The 15,375-nt window shown below is 37.0% G+C and overlaps 1 protein-coding gene across 1 annotated transcript in view; it reads left to right on the forward strand.

The window, feature by feature from the left end:
• The first annotated feature begins 4,623 nt into the window (after positions 1 to 4,623).
• The window catches only part of LOC100016460 (mannose-binding protein A-like), a 38,875-nt gene continuing 28,123 nt past the window's right edge, over positions 4,624 to 15,375 (forward strand). The window contains exon 1 of the mRNA XM_007478500.2: positions 4,624 to 4,793. The gene's annotated coding sequence lies outside the window, so the exon portion shown is untranslated. The remainder of the gene's footprint in view (positions 4,794 to 15,375) is intronic.

Consider the following 15,375-nt stretch of genomic DNA (forward strand, 5'->3'; position numbering starts at 1 on the left):
AGGCAGTATAAACAATGAGGAAATATCAGTACTCAACATGTATGCACCAAATGGCATAGCATCCAAATTTCTAAAGGAGAAACTAGTGGAGCTCAAGGATGAAATAGATAGAAAAACTATTCTAGTGGGAAACCTGAACCTTCCTCTATCAGAACTAGATAAATCAAACAAAAAATTAAAAAAAGAAGTAAAAAGAAGCAAATGAAATCTTAGAAAAATTAGTTAGTAGATATGTGGAGAAAAATAAATAAGAACAAAAAGGAATACACTTTCTCAGCAGCAAATAGTACATTCACAAAGATTGACCCTGTACTAGGGCATAAAAACATGGCAAACAAATGCAGAAAAGCAGAAATAATAAACTCAATCTTTTCAGATCACAATGCAATAAAAATAATAATTAGTAAATATATAAGTAGAGAAAAATAAAAAATTAATTGGAAATTAAATAATACAATTCTCAAAAATTGGCTAGTTAAAGAACAAATCATAGAAACAATAAGTTCATTGAAGAAAATGACAATGAAGAGACCTCCTTTCAAAATCTATGGGATACAGCTAAAGCAGTACTTTGGGGTAAATTTATATTCTTGAGTTCATATATTAATAAATTAAAGAGGGAAGAGGTCAATGAATTGGGCATGCAAATTTAAAAAAAAACTAGAAAGTGAACAAATTAAAAATTCACAGATGAAAAATAAATAAGAGATCCTAAAAATTAAAGAAGAAATTAATAAAATTGAAAGTAAAAGAACTATTGAATTAATAAACAAGACAAGAAGCTGATGCTTTAAAAAAAAAAACAAATAAAATAGACAAAGTACTGGCCAATCTAATTTTTAAAAAAAGTAAAAAAGAAAAACAAATTGACAATATCCAAGATGAAAAGGGAGACCTCTACTCTAAAGAAGAGGAAACTAAGGCAATCATTAAAAACTATTTTGCCCAATTATATGGTAATAAGTATGGCAATCCAGGTGATATGAATGAATATTTACAAAAATGCAAATTGCTTATATTAGCAGAAGAAGAATTAGAATACTTAAATAATCCAATATCAGAAAAAGAAATTGAACAAGCCATCAAAGAACTCCCCAAGAAAAAATCCTCAGGGCCTGGTGGATTCACAAGTGAATTCTATCAAACATTCAAAGAACAACTAATTCCAATATTATACAAACTATTAACATAATAAGCAAAGAAGGAATTCTACCAAATTCCTTTTATGACACAAATATGGAACTGATTCTAAAGCCGAGTAGATTAAAAAAAAAAGAGAAAGAACACTATAGGCCAATCTCCCTAATGAACATAGATTCAAAAATCTTAAATAGGATACTAGCAAAAAGACTCCAGCAAGTGATCACAAGGGTCATTCATTATGACCAGGTAGGATTTATACTAGGAATGCAAGTATGGTTCAATATTAGGAAAACCATTCACATAATTGACCATATCAACAAACAAACCAACAAAAATCACATGATTATCTCAATAGATGCAGAAAATGCCTTTGACAAAATACAACACTAATTCCTATTGAAAACAGTAGAAAGCATAGGAATAAATGGGCCTTTTCCAAAAATAATAAACAGTATATATTTAAAACCATCAGCAAGCATCATCTGCAATGGGAATAAATTAGAAGACTTCCCAATAAGATCAAGAATGAAAAAAGGATGCCAATTATCACCTCTATTCTTCAACATTGTACTAGAAACACTATCAGTGTCAATTAGAGAAGAAAAATAAATTGAAGGTATTAAAGTTGGCAGTGAGGAGGCCAAGCTATCACTCTTTGAGGATGATATGATGGCCTACTTAAAGAATCCTATAAAATCAACCAAAAAGCTAGTCGAAATAATCAATAACTTTAGCAAAGTTGCAGGATACAAAATAAACCCACATGAGTCATCAGCATTTTTTACACTTCCAACTCATCCCAGCAGCAAGAGTTAGAAAGAAAAATTCCCTTTAAAATCACCATAGACAGTATAAAATACTTAGGAATCTATCTGCCAAGACAAACACTGGGAGGCAGAACCAAGGTGGCAGCCTAGAAGGAGCAGAAGTTCAGACCTCTGAATACCCTTCCTTACCGATCACAAACTGAATGCTTCTAGGAGACTGAAAATCAAACCTAACAACAAGACAGAGCCAAGGAACCCTCCTGCTGGACTCAATTCAAAAGGTACCCCCCCCAAAGCAAGAATCCGAGAACACTCCAGTCTAAGGGGAAGGCAGAAGGAAGGTCCCAGGAACCCTCCCCCTGCCCACCGAGAGCACTGAGCCTCTGGTGGCAGTGGGAACCTCTAGGAGGTCAAAGGTGCTGGTCTGGAGGGTGTACCTTGAAGGCAGTGCTATGCCAAGCTCAGAGCTTCAAACACAGATGGCGGGGAAGGAGCTGGAGAGGGAACATAGAGCTGGCAGCCTGGCTAGAGCTGTGGAGATCCTTCATATTTTCTCCAGTCTTCCAGAAGGTTTTGGCCTCAGAGCACACCCAGCCCAACCCAGCTGAACTTAATCCCATCAAAAGTCTTCAGAACTCAGGGAAGAACTCAGGCTCCACAGTCCTCCCTTTTCTAGCAAGAGCTAGAAAAAAATCACAAAATGTAAAATCAATAATTTTGATTACATCAAATTAAAAAGTTTTTTTTTACAAACAAAACTAATGCATCCAAAATTAGAAGGGAAGCAACAAATTGGAAAACAATCTTCATTACTAAAACCTCTGAGAAAGGTTTAATTACTCACATTTATAAAGAGCTAAACTAGTTGTACAAAAAATCAAGCCATTCTCCAATTGATAAATGGGCAAGGGACATGAATAGGCAACTTTTAGTTAAAGAAATCAAAGTATTAATAAGCACATGAAAAAGTGTTCTAAATCTCTTATAATCAGAGAGATGCAAATCAAAACAACTCCAAGGTATCACCTCACACCTAGCAAATTGGCTAACATGACAGCAAAGAAAAGTAATGAATGTTGGAGGGGATGTGGCAAAGTTAGGACATTAATTCATTGGTGGTGGAGTTGTGAATTGATCCAACCATTCTGGAGGGCTATTTGGAACTATAACCAAAGGGTGCTAAAAGACTGTCTGCCCTTTGATCCAGCCATAGCACTGTTGGGTTTGTACCCCAAAGAGATAATAAGGAAAAAGACATGTACAAAAGTATTCATAGCTGTGCTCTTTGTGGTAGCAAAAAAAAAATTGAAAAATGAGGGGATGCCCTTTGATTGGAGAATGGCTGAACAAATTGTGGTATATGTTGGTGATGGAATACTATTGTGCTGAAAGGAATAAAAAAATGAGGAATTCCATGTGAACTGAAATGTCCTCCAGGAACTGATACAAAGTGAGAGGAGCAGAACCAGGAAAACATTGGACACAGAGACTGATACACTGTGATACAATCGAATGTAATGGACTTCTTCATTAGTGGCAATGCAATGACCCTGAACAACTTGGAGGAACCTACAAGAAAAACAACTATCCACATCCAGAGGAAACACTGTGGGCCTAGAAACACAGAAGAAAAACAACTGCTTTAATACATGGGTCAAAGGGAAATAATTGTGGATATAGACTCTAAATGAACATCCTAGTGTAAACAACAACATGGAAATAGGTTCTGATCAAGGACACAAGTAATACCCAATGAAATTGCATGTTGGCTGTGAGAAGAGCAGGTAGAGGGGAGAGAGGGGAATAATGTGATTATTGTAACCAAGGAATAATGTTCTAAATTAACTAAATAAACTTATTCAAATGAAAAAATCTATAAAATAAAAAAAGACAAATGCTGGAACTATATAAACACAACTACAAAACACCCCACACACAACTAAAACTACATGTAAATAATTGGGAAAGTATTAATTGCTCATGGGTAAGATGAGCTAACATAATAAAAATGACTACCTACCCAAACTAATTTAATTATTTGATGCCATACCCAAGAGTTCAGACCTTCAAACCCAATCCCAAAAGACTATCATGGGTTAACTTTTACTTAAGTACATAATTCCCAGTAAAACTGTAGCTATAAGCCAAGCCCATAACTTTCCCACTAACACAAACTTATTCTCATGAAGCCAGCACACAAGTCAATCATAAAGGCCCATACAAAATGTACAGGTACACTAAGCTTCACCATGCCTCAGTGACTCCACTTCATAAACCAGTAACTCACCAGTGAGAAACTCCCTAATAAACCCTGAAAAATTACCAGTCTAATATTAAATTCTGTATTGTGTTCCCAGTTCCTCTCAACCTCAATGATACGATTGTTGAATTGTCTTTAAGAACTTCTGATTGATTATTTCTTTTTATTAAAAGTAATAAGTAAATTTCCTTGATTGTTTGTAAGCTCAAAACTCCTCACAAGGTAATGAGAAAATTATGCCACCTGTGACAAAATCATTTATCTTGTATGAAACCTTTCTTCTGTCAAGAATCTGTAATCACAATACAAGAACATAGAATGTTAATCAAGTGATTTGTTAGAAGTTAATGTTTCACTTTTCCAATTATCTCTATTTAGACATGTGTGTTAAGTAATGTATCTGTGTGCCAAGAAAATGGGTATAAAATAAACACCAAGCTTGGGGATGGCCAAGTAGCTATCAGATGCAAAGGATGCCCATGGCCATAAAGATATAGCTGTCTTCTGTTTGTTATTTTCTTGACTGATCATTTGCCTCCTGTCCGGAACCCCTGGAGTTGCAAGTGAGGCTGGACCTTGCCCTTGGCATTTTCTGGCACCAGAACAGGACCCTTCCTGGCTAGGTAAGTCCCCTTCCCCAAAGCCCCATAAGTTTCGAAGGGATCAGGTTCTCCCCCTGGAAGAGGTTCCAGGCCCCTCTGTGGATAGAGCAGGGTTTGGGGGGGCGAGTAATCCAGGGTTCCCAATATAAGAGGAGTGGTTCAGAACCGGAGAAGATAGGAGAAGAAAAGGGCCGCCATGGGACAAAGTGAACTGAAAGAAAGAAAGCTATTCACTGAAATGATTAAACAGTTTTCAGAAAAGGAGAGTAAAAGAGAGAAAAGCAAGCAAGTCACAGCTGACTAAGTTCTTGGAGTTTATTCAAAATTGCAGTCTGTGGTTCCCCAATATACAATTGGGAGATTTAGACACAGAAGAAAAAATTAGCCCTGACTTAAAATCTAATAACATCCCCGTTTGGGGTAGACAACCACCAGCAACCTCCCTCCCCAACCTGAGGGAAGGAGGAGTGAATGGTTGGGAATGAGGGGTCCCCCTCCTCCTCCACCTCCACATCCTCCAATCCTCCGATCTAGCACAGAAAAGCTCATTTTATTCTTTTTTTAACTAAAAAAAAATTAATGAAGTCAAAAGTTGGAAGGTGTATTATTTTAATCAATGAATTAAATTATTTTACTTTGTTACAAGTAATTCCCATATCAGTATAAAGTAGACTGAGATACACAGCTATAGAATGAAATAAAAATCATCAGATATTCTCATCTAAGGACTATTAGAGACTGTGTCTTCTCTGCAAAAGACAGTCCTCCTCTGCTCTTCCCTATAGGACAGAATTGAAATCTCATATGTCAATCAGAAGGGCAAAAGCTTATTGAGAGGTCATCAAAGGCCTAACAGCTGGCTGCTATGAAGGTGTAGAGAGCAAAATATCCCAAGCTTAAGGGACAAAGAATTCACAACGCTGGCTAAGAGGAAGTAGTAGCAAGGTGCTAATGTAACCCTCACTGGCTTCTACACATCTTATTTTGGCAGCAAGCCCTTAAGCCAAAGACCATCTCCCGGTTTTTATCATTGTTCATTTATTTCATTTGTCTGACTCTTTGTGACCCCATTTAGGGTTTTCTTGGCAGAGATATGAGTAGTTTCCCATTTGCTTCTCCAGCTCATTTTATAGATGAGGAAACTGAGGAAAACAGGATTAAGGGATTTGCCCAGGGCCACACAACCAGAAAGTGTCTGCGGCTAGATTTGAACTCACAAAGATGAGTTTTACACACTTCTTATCTTTATATATTTCAGTTTTCTCCCTCCTTGGATGTTGGAGTGAGGAGGGGCAGAGGAGGATATTGAGAGGGAGAAGTATCATCTCCCAAGGCAGTTCCAGCTTTTAATGTCTTTGGATCACTTTAGATTTCTGTGCTTTCTTGCAGACTTCCTCCTCAGCTATACCTTTTTTTTAAATTTTATTTAGTCAATTTAGAATATTATTCCTTGGCTACAAGAAACATATTCTATTCTTCTGGACCCTTGCCCCCACCCTTCCCCTAGCTGACATGCAATTCCACTGGGTTTTACATGCATCCTTGATCAGAACCTATTTCCATGTTGTTGATGTTTGCACTACGGTGATCATTTAGAGTCTACATCCCCAATCATATCCCCATTGACCCATGTAGTCAAGCAGTTGCTTTTTATGGTTGTTGCTATTGTTGTTGTTTTTGGTGTTTCTACTCCACAGCTTTTCCTCTGAATGTGGATAGTGTTATTTCTTGTAGATCCCTCTGGGTTATTCAGGGTCACTGCACTGCCACTAATGAAGAAGTCCATTACATTCAATTGTACCACAGTGTGTCAGTCTCTGTGTACAATGTTCTCCTGGTTCTGCTCCTCTCAGTCTGCATCAATTCCTGGAGGTCATTCAGTTCCCATGGAATTCCTCCAGTTCCTTTGAGCACAATAGTATTCCATCACCAACAGATACCACAATTTGTTCAGCCATTTCCCAATTGATGGGCATCTCTTCATTTTCCAATTTTTTTGCCACCACAAAGAGTGCAGCTATGAATACTTTTTTTAATTATTTTATTTTATTTTTTAAATTTAAATTAATTAGTCAATTTATAACATTATTTCTTATTTACAAAAATCATATTTCCCTCCCTCCCCTACCCCCACTCTTCCCATAGCTGACATGCAATTTCACTGGGTATTGCATGTGACCTTGATCAGAATCTATTACCATGTAGTTGGTATTTGCATTAAGATGTTCATTTAGAGCCTACATCTCCAATATGAATATTCTTGTATATGTATTTTTCCTTATTGTTTCTTTGGGGTACAAACACAGCTGTTTTATGGCTGGATCACAAAGCAGACAGTCTTTTAGTGCCCTTTGGGCATAGTTCCAAATTGCCCTCCAGAATGGTTGGATCAATTCACAATGCCACCAGCAATGCATTAATATCCCAACTTTGCCACATCCCCTCCAGCATTCATTACTTTCCTTTACTGTCAGGTTAGCCAATCTGCTAGGTGTGAGGTGGTACCTCAGGGTTGCTTTTATTTACATCTCTCTGATTATAAGAGATTTAGAACACTTTTTCATGTGCTTATTAATAACTTTGATTTCTTTAACTAAAAGTTGCCTATTCATGTCCTTTGCCCACATATCAATTGGAAAATGGCTTCATGTTTTGTACAATTAATTTAGCTCTTAATAAATTTGAGTAATTAGACCTTGGTCAGAGATTTTTGTTATGAAGATTGTTTCCCAATATATTACTTCCCTTCTCATTTGGTTGTGTTGGTTTTGTTTGTATAAAACCTTTTTAATTTGATGTAATCAAAATTATTTATTTTGCATTTTGTGATTTTTTCTAACTCTTGCTTTTTAAAAAAATATTTCCTTTCCCAAAGGTCTGACATGTGTTCACCTAATTTACTTATACTTTCCTTCTTTATGTTCAAGTCATTCACCCATTCTGAGTTTATCTTGGCATAGGGTGTGAGATGTTGATCCAAACCTAATCTCTCCCATACTGTCTTACAATTTTCCCAGCAGTTTTATACAATAGTGGATTTTGGTCTCAAAAGCTGGAATTCTGGTCTTTAAGGACTGGTTTTCCTTTTCAGTTTGGTCTATCCTGCTTTTTGTGGCTTCCTTCTGTTTCTCCAATTGGGAGTTCTTGTCCTTTAAACTGTTATTGTCTTTTTTGAACTAATTCCTACTTTTCTTGCCAGAAGGCTTCCATCTTTTTTATAAGCTCCAATTTAAATTTTTCAAGAGCTTGTGGACAATTTCCTTTTTTTTTTGAAAGTTTTGGTGCATTTATTTGTATTTCCTCTGTAGCCTTGGATTTTCCTCCATAAAAGTTATAGAGTCAACCCATTCTTCTTGTTTTTCTCTGTGTTGGGAAGTTGTTGTTCCTGGGCACTGTTTGCCATTACTGTGGTGTTTTTTCCTTCCCTTTCCAGTTAGAAATCTGAGCGAGATGGGCAGGCTCTATGTGTATGGAGCTAAGAAGCAAGGATTTTGGCTGAGGCCAGCTCTCAAGTCTCTGAAGCTTCCTCTGTTTGCTGTCCCTCTCTGAGCTATCTCCCTTCTGGCTCCCATAGTCTGTGCTCCTCAGCCTGCTGGGGCCTCAAGTCTAGCTTCTCTCAGGGGTAGGTCCTTGGTGGTCTCAGTCAGCTGACAAGGACCCAGAGGCACCCCTCACTTGCTCCAGAGGTGCCCCTCACTCAATCATTGATTCTAGCACACTGGCTCTGACTCTGGCTCCATAGGTGGGGTGGCGGAGGGTGGAACAGCTCGCATTTTGGTGGAATCTTTTTCACCTCCTTATGGGGTGGAAATGCCCAAATCCCACATACCTTCTATGCTGGGCCCTACTGTGGAGTCCCTTCATTCATATGAATTTGGAAGAATTTTTTGGCTTTTTGAGGTAGTCTGTAGTGGTAGGTGGTGAGGAGAGGAAGAGTCCTGTGTCTAGACTGCCACCATGTTTACCTGGAAGTCCTACGCAGCTATACTCTTGGAAAAGCCCATTCTTCAATCTCTTGTCACCTGCCTTTTCAAATGTTTACACTTAAGGATCGTGGACCCAAAAATTTATTTCACCTCTAACAGTTTTAAAGGAACAGTACCTTGGAAACAGCAAGATGGAAGTTTCCATTTTTTCTTCCTTTTTCTATCTTCCTCAAGATGTTGAGTAAACACCTTAATTCTTAAAAGCATGCTTCACTAAGTACATGTTTAATGTTTGTTATGTGTGTCCACATCATAAATTTTATCTTCATGTTTCCCTAATTGGCCACTTAAAAAAAATGCTTCAAAGTCCTCTCCGAAAAGAGGTAATTTAGGTTCCATAAATGTTCTCTCTTTTGTCTTGGAAAGGACCCATCCAGGAAAAAAAGAGAGAAAGAATGATTTGGAACACAGAAAAGGAACTTTTATCCCCAAAATTGGCTATTCTCTTAGATTTGATTGTAAAGATTTATATATGTAACCTTGGAAAATTGTTAATTAGTCTGAAAATGTACTGTAATAAGTGGAATTTTATGGTGATGATTGTGTCTCAGTTAAGAGTGATATGTTAGCTAAATTCAATTCTGCTCAAATCAGAGGTCTGTTTATCACACTAGGACCAATAAGAGATAGTGATGGCAATAAGTTCAGAACTCATTGAAGGTAATTAATAGACACCTTGACACCAAGAGGAATTTTTCCTTTTTAAAAGGCAAAGCCTAATGGATGCTTAGTAAAACATAAGATATTTATGTGTAAAATTCAGTCAGACAATAGTTATAGTGGAGAACTTTTTCATTTTTTTTTTCAAATCTTGCCTTAATTGAGAGTCTTGTGTATTTTTTGTTATTTTTTTTATTTTTTAAAAATTTTACTTGGTCATTTCAGAACATTATTCATTGGAAACAAAGATCATTTTCTTTTCCTCCCTCCCCCCCCCTCCCACCACCTCTCCCATAGCCCACGCACGATTCCACTGGGTATCACATGTGTCCTTGATTCAAACCCATTTCCATGTTGTTGGTATTTGCATTAGAGTATTCATTTAGAGTCTCTCCTCAGTCACATCTCCTCCACCCCTGTAGTCAAGCAGTTGCTTTTCATCGGTGTTTTTACTCCCACAGTTTATCTTTTGCTTGTGGATAGTGTTTTTTAGATCCCTGCAGATTGTTCAGGAACATTTCATTGCCACCAATGGAGAAGTCCATTACCTTCAATTGTACCAAAATGTATCAGTCTCTGTGTACAATGTTTTCCTGGTTCTGCTACTCTCACTCTGCATCACTTCCTGGAGGTTGTTCCAGTCTCCATGGAATTCCTCCACTTTATTATTCCTTTTAGCACAATAGTATTCCATCACCAACATATACCATAATTTGTTCAGCCATTCTCCAATTGAAGGGCATCCCCTCATTTTCCAATTTTTGGCTACCACAAAGAGTTCAGCTATGAATATTCTTGTACAAGTCTTTTTCCTTATTATCTCTGTGGGGTACAAGCCCAGCGGTGCTATGGTTGGATCAAAGGGCAGATAGTCTTTTATCGCCCTTTGGGCATACTTCCAAATTGCCCTCCAGAATAGTTGCATCAGTTCACAACTCCACCAGCAATGAATTAATGTCCCAACTTTGCCACATCCCCTCCAACATTCATTACTTTTCTTTGCTGTCATGTTAGCCAATTTGCTAGGTGTGAGGTGATACCTCAGAGTTGTTTTGATTTGCATCTCTCTGATTATAAGAGATGTAGAACACTTTTTCATGTGCTTATTAATAGTTTTGATTTCTTTGGCTGAGAACTGCCTGTTCATGTCCCTTGCCCACTTATCAATTGGAGAATGGCTTGATTTTTTGTACAACTGATTTAGCTCTTTGTAAATTTGAGTAATTAAACCATTGTCAGAGGTTTTTATGAAGATTGTTTCCCAATTTGTTGCTACCCTTCTGATTTTAGTTACATTGGTTTTGTTTGTACAAAAACTTTTTAATTTGATGTAGTCAAAATTATTTATTTTACATTTTGTGACTCTTTCTAAGTCTTGCTTGGTTTTAAAATCTTTCCCTTCCCAAAGGTTTGACATGTATACTATTCTGTGCTCACCTAATTTACTTATAGTTTCCTTCTTTATGTCCAAGTCATTTACCAATTCTGAATTTATCTTGGTGTAGGGTGTGAGGTGTTGATCCAAACCTAATCTCTCCCTCACTGTCTTCCAATTTTCCCAGCAGTTTTTAAAAAATAATGAACTTTTGTCCCCAAAACTGGGGTCTTTGGGTTTATCATAAACTGTCTTGCTGAGATCATTTACGCCAAGTCTATTCCACTGATCCTCCTTTCTGTCTCTTAACCAGTACCAAATTATTTTGATAACCATCTTTTTATAGTATAGTTTGAGATTGGGGACTGCAAGTCCTCCTTCCTTTGCATTTTTTTTCATGATTTCCCTGGATATCCTTGATCTTTTGTTCTTCCAAATGAATTTTTTAATTCAGTAAAGAAGTTTTTTGGTAGTTCAATGGGTATGGCACTAAATAAGTAAATTAATTTGGGTAGGATTGTCATTTTTATTATGTTAGCTCGTCCCACCCATGAGCAATCAATGTTTTTCCAATTGTTTAGATCTAGTTTTAGCTGTGTTAGATTTAAAATAGTTTTGAGTGTTAAATAGTTGTAGATAAGAGAGTGGGAGCCATAAACTGTGATAATTAAAATGTTTTGGGAGCAAGGAAAATATATAACAATTATGACCGCTGAAATATGTTTTCTACTGTGTCTTGGGTTTATATAAATATAAGATGGTCACCAGGGAATATATTCCCAATTTATGGATATGCCCAAGCCAACTGGGTTTTATAGAGAAATTTAATTTATAATACACTGATTAATCAATAGAAAAAGAGAGAAAGTAAGAAAGGAATAAGAAAGAATAAATCAGTCAGTTGGTTTTATCACTCACCCAAGATCTCTCTAGGTAAGGCTTCTCATGCCAACCTCAGGCTCTACCTTCAAGAGAGCATCCTTTCAAGAAATGTTTTCAGAGAATTCTCCTCCTGACTCCTCCTGAGTTCTCCTTCCACAGCCTCCTTCAAGGCCTCTCCAGGAGCTCTCCCTCCAGGACCTCTCTACTCTCAGACCTCCTTCAGAGCATCCACTTCAGAGCATCCACCTCCTCAGTCCTCAGACCCCGCTATCTTTAAGCCAACAATCTAAGTTCCCTCCCCTCAGTTCTCACATCTACCAATCACTGTCCATGTCTCCCCTGTGCCAATGGTGGCTCTAGCTTAACCCAGGACCGCCCAGAGGTCTGCCCCTTTGCACATGTTTGTTGAAGGTCATATTCTCAAATAATTAAATCTTGATCTTTGCTGCAGCCCTTCCTAAATCCTGTTACTCTGAGTAGGGTGGAGATTGTAGTTTCCAAGACCTGGAACTATCATTCCAAGTATCTCTATTGTATCAATTCTAAAATCAATCATGACTCAAAGAACTTCCTGTTCTATGCTTAAGCATAGGTCAAAGCCCTTTCCATTGTTTAGCAAAAGGTTTCTCTCCTAAAGTAGTCTTAAGTAGGGAGGAGAAGGATCCTCCCATTCCAAGGAGTTTCACATTCCAATAGAGTTCTTACTATCAGTAGGAAATTTTTTTCAAGTATGAAATTTCCCAATGGGGAAATTTCCAACATTCATAAGTCTAAGAAATTTTAAGGTTTACAATCCCCCCTGATGATCATGGGAGACCAGTCTCCCCATTGATCAAACAACATGATCAATTTTGTAATTCTGAATTCAATTCTAACTATAGATATACACAATATTCAATTTTCTAAGAGAATTAGAATAGTGAGAGAGGAAATAGAAAAGAAAAGAAAGCAAAACCAATGTTTTGCTAGGCACATTGACAGAAAGCCAAATTAGGGGCAATCCCTTTTGGCATAAATGTGTACAATTACAATAAATGTTCAATCAAAAGTTCAGTCCAATCAATCATATCCAAAGTTCATTCTTGATCTTCTTGATGAAGTGTAGGTTTTCAGCATCTTTCTGCAACAGTTCATTCTCTGGATATAAAAGTTTCAAGCTTCTTTCTTGAAGATCTTTTCTCGAACAGAATCAAAATCTTGAATTTTTATAATAGTAAAATCTTAAACAAAATTCAAAATTCTTGGATTTTTATAAAAGTACAATCTCAAACAAAAAATTTCAAAAATTCTTAGATTTTAAATTAAAATACAATCCCCCCTGAAGTAAGTATTAAAAAATATCAAGTTTAGCTCAGAATGCAATGTTCAGTTATGGGGGTGTATGTGTCAATTATCAAAAGAATAGAAAAATAATCAAAAACAAAAGAAAAATTTTAAATAGGCCTTGTATAGGTCCAGTAAGTATGTAGGACAGAATGCAGTAATATTTCACTTAGCCATTTGTAGCCAAGACTACAGGAAGTTGCCATAATATAAGAAGAAAAGAATTAGAATTCTATTTTGATGGGGAAATGTCATTCCCTCATCTGATTTTTTTTGTCATTCTCAGGGATATATGGAGCCAGTATGATAGTCAAGCTTTGTACTTGTTTGAGTACTTCGTAAAGAGTGTAGATACAAGGAAGTCCTACGACTTAAACATAAGTTAAGCGTCGCAACCTCGAGTCTCACTTTAATATTTCTTGTGTGCTCTATTGGCACTATTCAGGTTTAGTCTGTGCTCCTTGTTTTTATCCCTTTTCCTGGAATCAGAAACAAACATTAATCACAGTCCTATAATATTTTTTCAATAAATGGCAGGTTCCCATAGTTTAAAGCTTTTAGGCATATATTGATATTATAGCAAGAGTATATATATTAACTTGTATTACTGCAGGAAAAAATAATATTAATATTAATTATGTGTACCTTCAGTACAAAAAATGAGAAAAAAATCAAATATTCTGATCAAAAAATAAAAGAAAAGAAATAAGAAAAATAAGAAAAAAATCAGTAATTCAATATGTTCTTGAAAAAAACAGCATCCATTTGTCTATGGATTATTATCTCCAATTAATATGATAAGATAGAGTCACAATTCATATGATAGAATAGAGTCAATCAGTCTCAGCAGAAGATGCTTTCTTCACATGTGAGCAGTGAATCCAAGAGTCTCTTTCTCCAATCTTTATAGATGTTGAAGTAGTTAATAATATTTGCCATGGTCCTTCCCATGAAGGTTGAGTTGCTCCAGTTCACTTGAAATTCTTGATATAAACTTTATCTCCTGGGTTCAGGTCATGCAGAGAAAAGTCTAATGGTCCAGCTTGTACTGCAGCTCCAGATTCATGAAGTTCACGTAGTTTGTGCTGTAACTCCTGTATATAGGAAGCAATAGTAATATCTCCTCCTAATAGTGATGTATAAGTCAGGGAGAAAGGCTTAGCCTGTATAGGTGGATGTCCAAAAAGCATCTCAAATGGTGAAATATGTAAGTCTCCTCTAGGCCTGCTTCTAAGATAAAATAGGGCCAGGGGGAGAGTTTCAGGCCATTTTAAATGGGTCTCAGTGCATAATTTGCCAATCATAGTCTTAAGTTCTTTATTCATCCTCTCCACTTGGCCTGAGCTCTGGGGGTGATATGGAACATGGAATTTTGGAGTTATCCCCAAGCAAGAATATATTTGGTTTAAGACAGAATCGGTAAAATGACTCCCTCTATCGGAGTCAATACGTGCTGGCAGGCCAAAACGAGGAATAATTTCCTTTAAAAGTATCTTTGCAACAAAATCTGCTGTGGCTCGGGCTGTAGGAAATGCTTCCGGCCATCTGATTAGTTGATCTACTATGACCAGACAAAATTTATAACATCCAGGCTTTGGCATCGTTATGAAATCTATCTGTAGATGTTCAAAAGGTGTGTAAGCCAGAGGACGTCCCCCAAAGGCTTTTCCACGATATGCATGTTGGTTATATGCCTGGCAAATGGAGCAGGCTGAACATACTTTAGAGGCTATAGTAGTTATACCAGGGGCTATCCATACTCTCTTGACAAAGACCACGATGCCCTGGGTGCCAAAATGACCATTTTTGTGAATAGATTGGCAAATTTGGTTATAGAAACTTCTAGGGAACAGGGGTTTTCCTTCAGATGACACCCATACTCCATTAATCTGTTTTGCTTTAAATTTTTGTTTCCATTTTTCCACTTCCTTTTCATTATAGGAAAGTGGTAAATTTAAATCATTAGTAGTTGTTAATGTTAAAATTAATTCAGGTCCTTCTATGGCTGCTAGCTTTGCAGCAGCATCTGCTCGATCATTTCCTCTAGACACAGGGTCAGTGCTCCCTGTATGGGCAGAACAATGAACTACGGCTAAGGCTTCAGGAAGCTGGAGAGCAGAAAGAACTTTTTCAGCTGATTTTCCAGCTGGGGTTAAAAATCCTCTTTGGAGCCATAGCATTCCGACTGAGTGGCAAATGCCAAAAGCATATCTAGAATCCATATAAATTGTTGCCTTTTTATCCTTGGCAATTATAAAAGCTTGTTTTAGAGCTATGAGTTCTACTCCTTGAACGCTAATGTTAGAAGGTAGTGAAGCTGACCATTCAGTGGCAAATTCTGAGACTACGGCAGCTCCAGTGTAATGTATGCCATCCC

This window comes from Monodelphis domestica, chromosome 1 (genome assembly GCF_027887165.1).
Source record: "Monodelphis domestica isolate mMonDom1 chromosome 1, mMonDom1.pri, whole genome shotgun sequence".
Classification (NCBI taxonomy): domain Eukaryota; kingdom Metazoa; phylum Chordata; class Mammalia; order Didelphimorphia; family Didelphidae; genus Monodelphis; species Monodelphis domestica.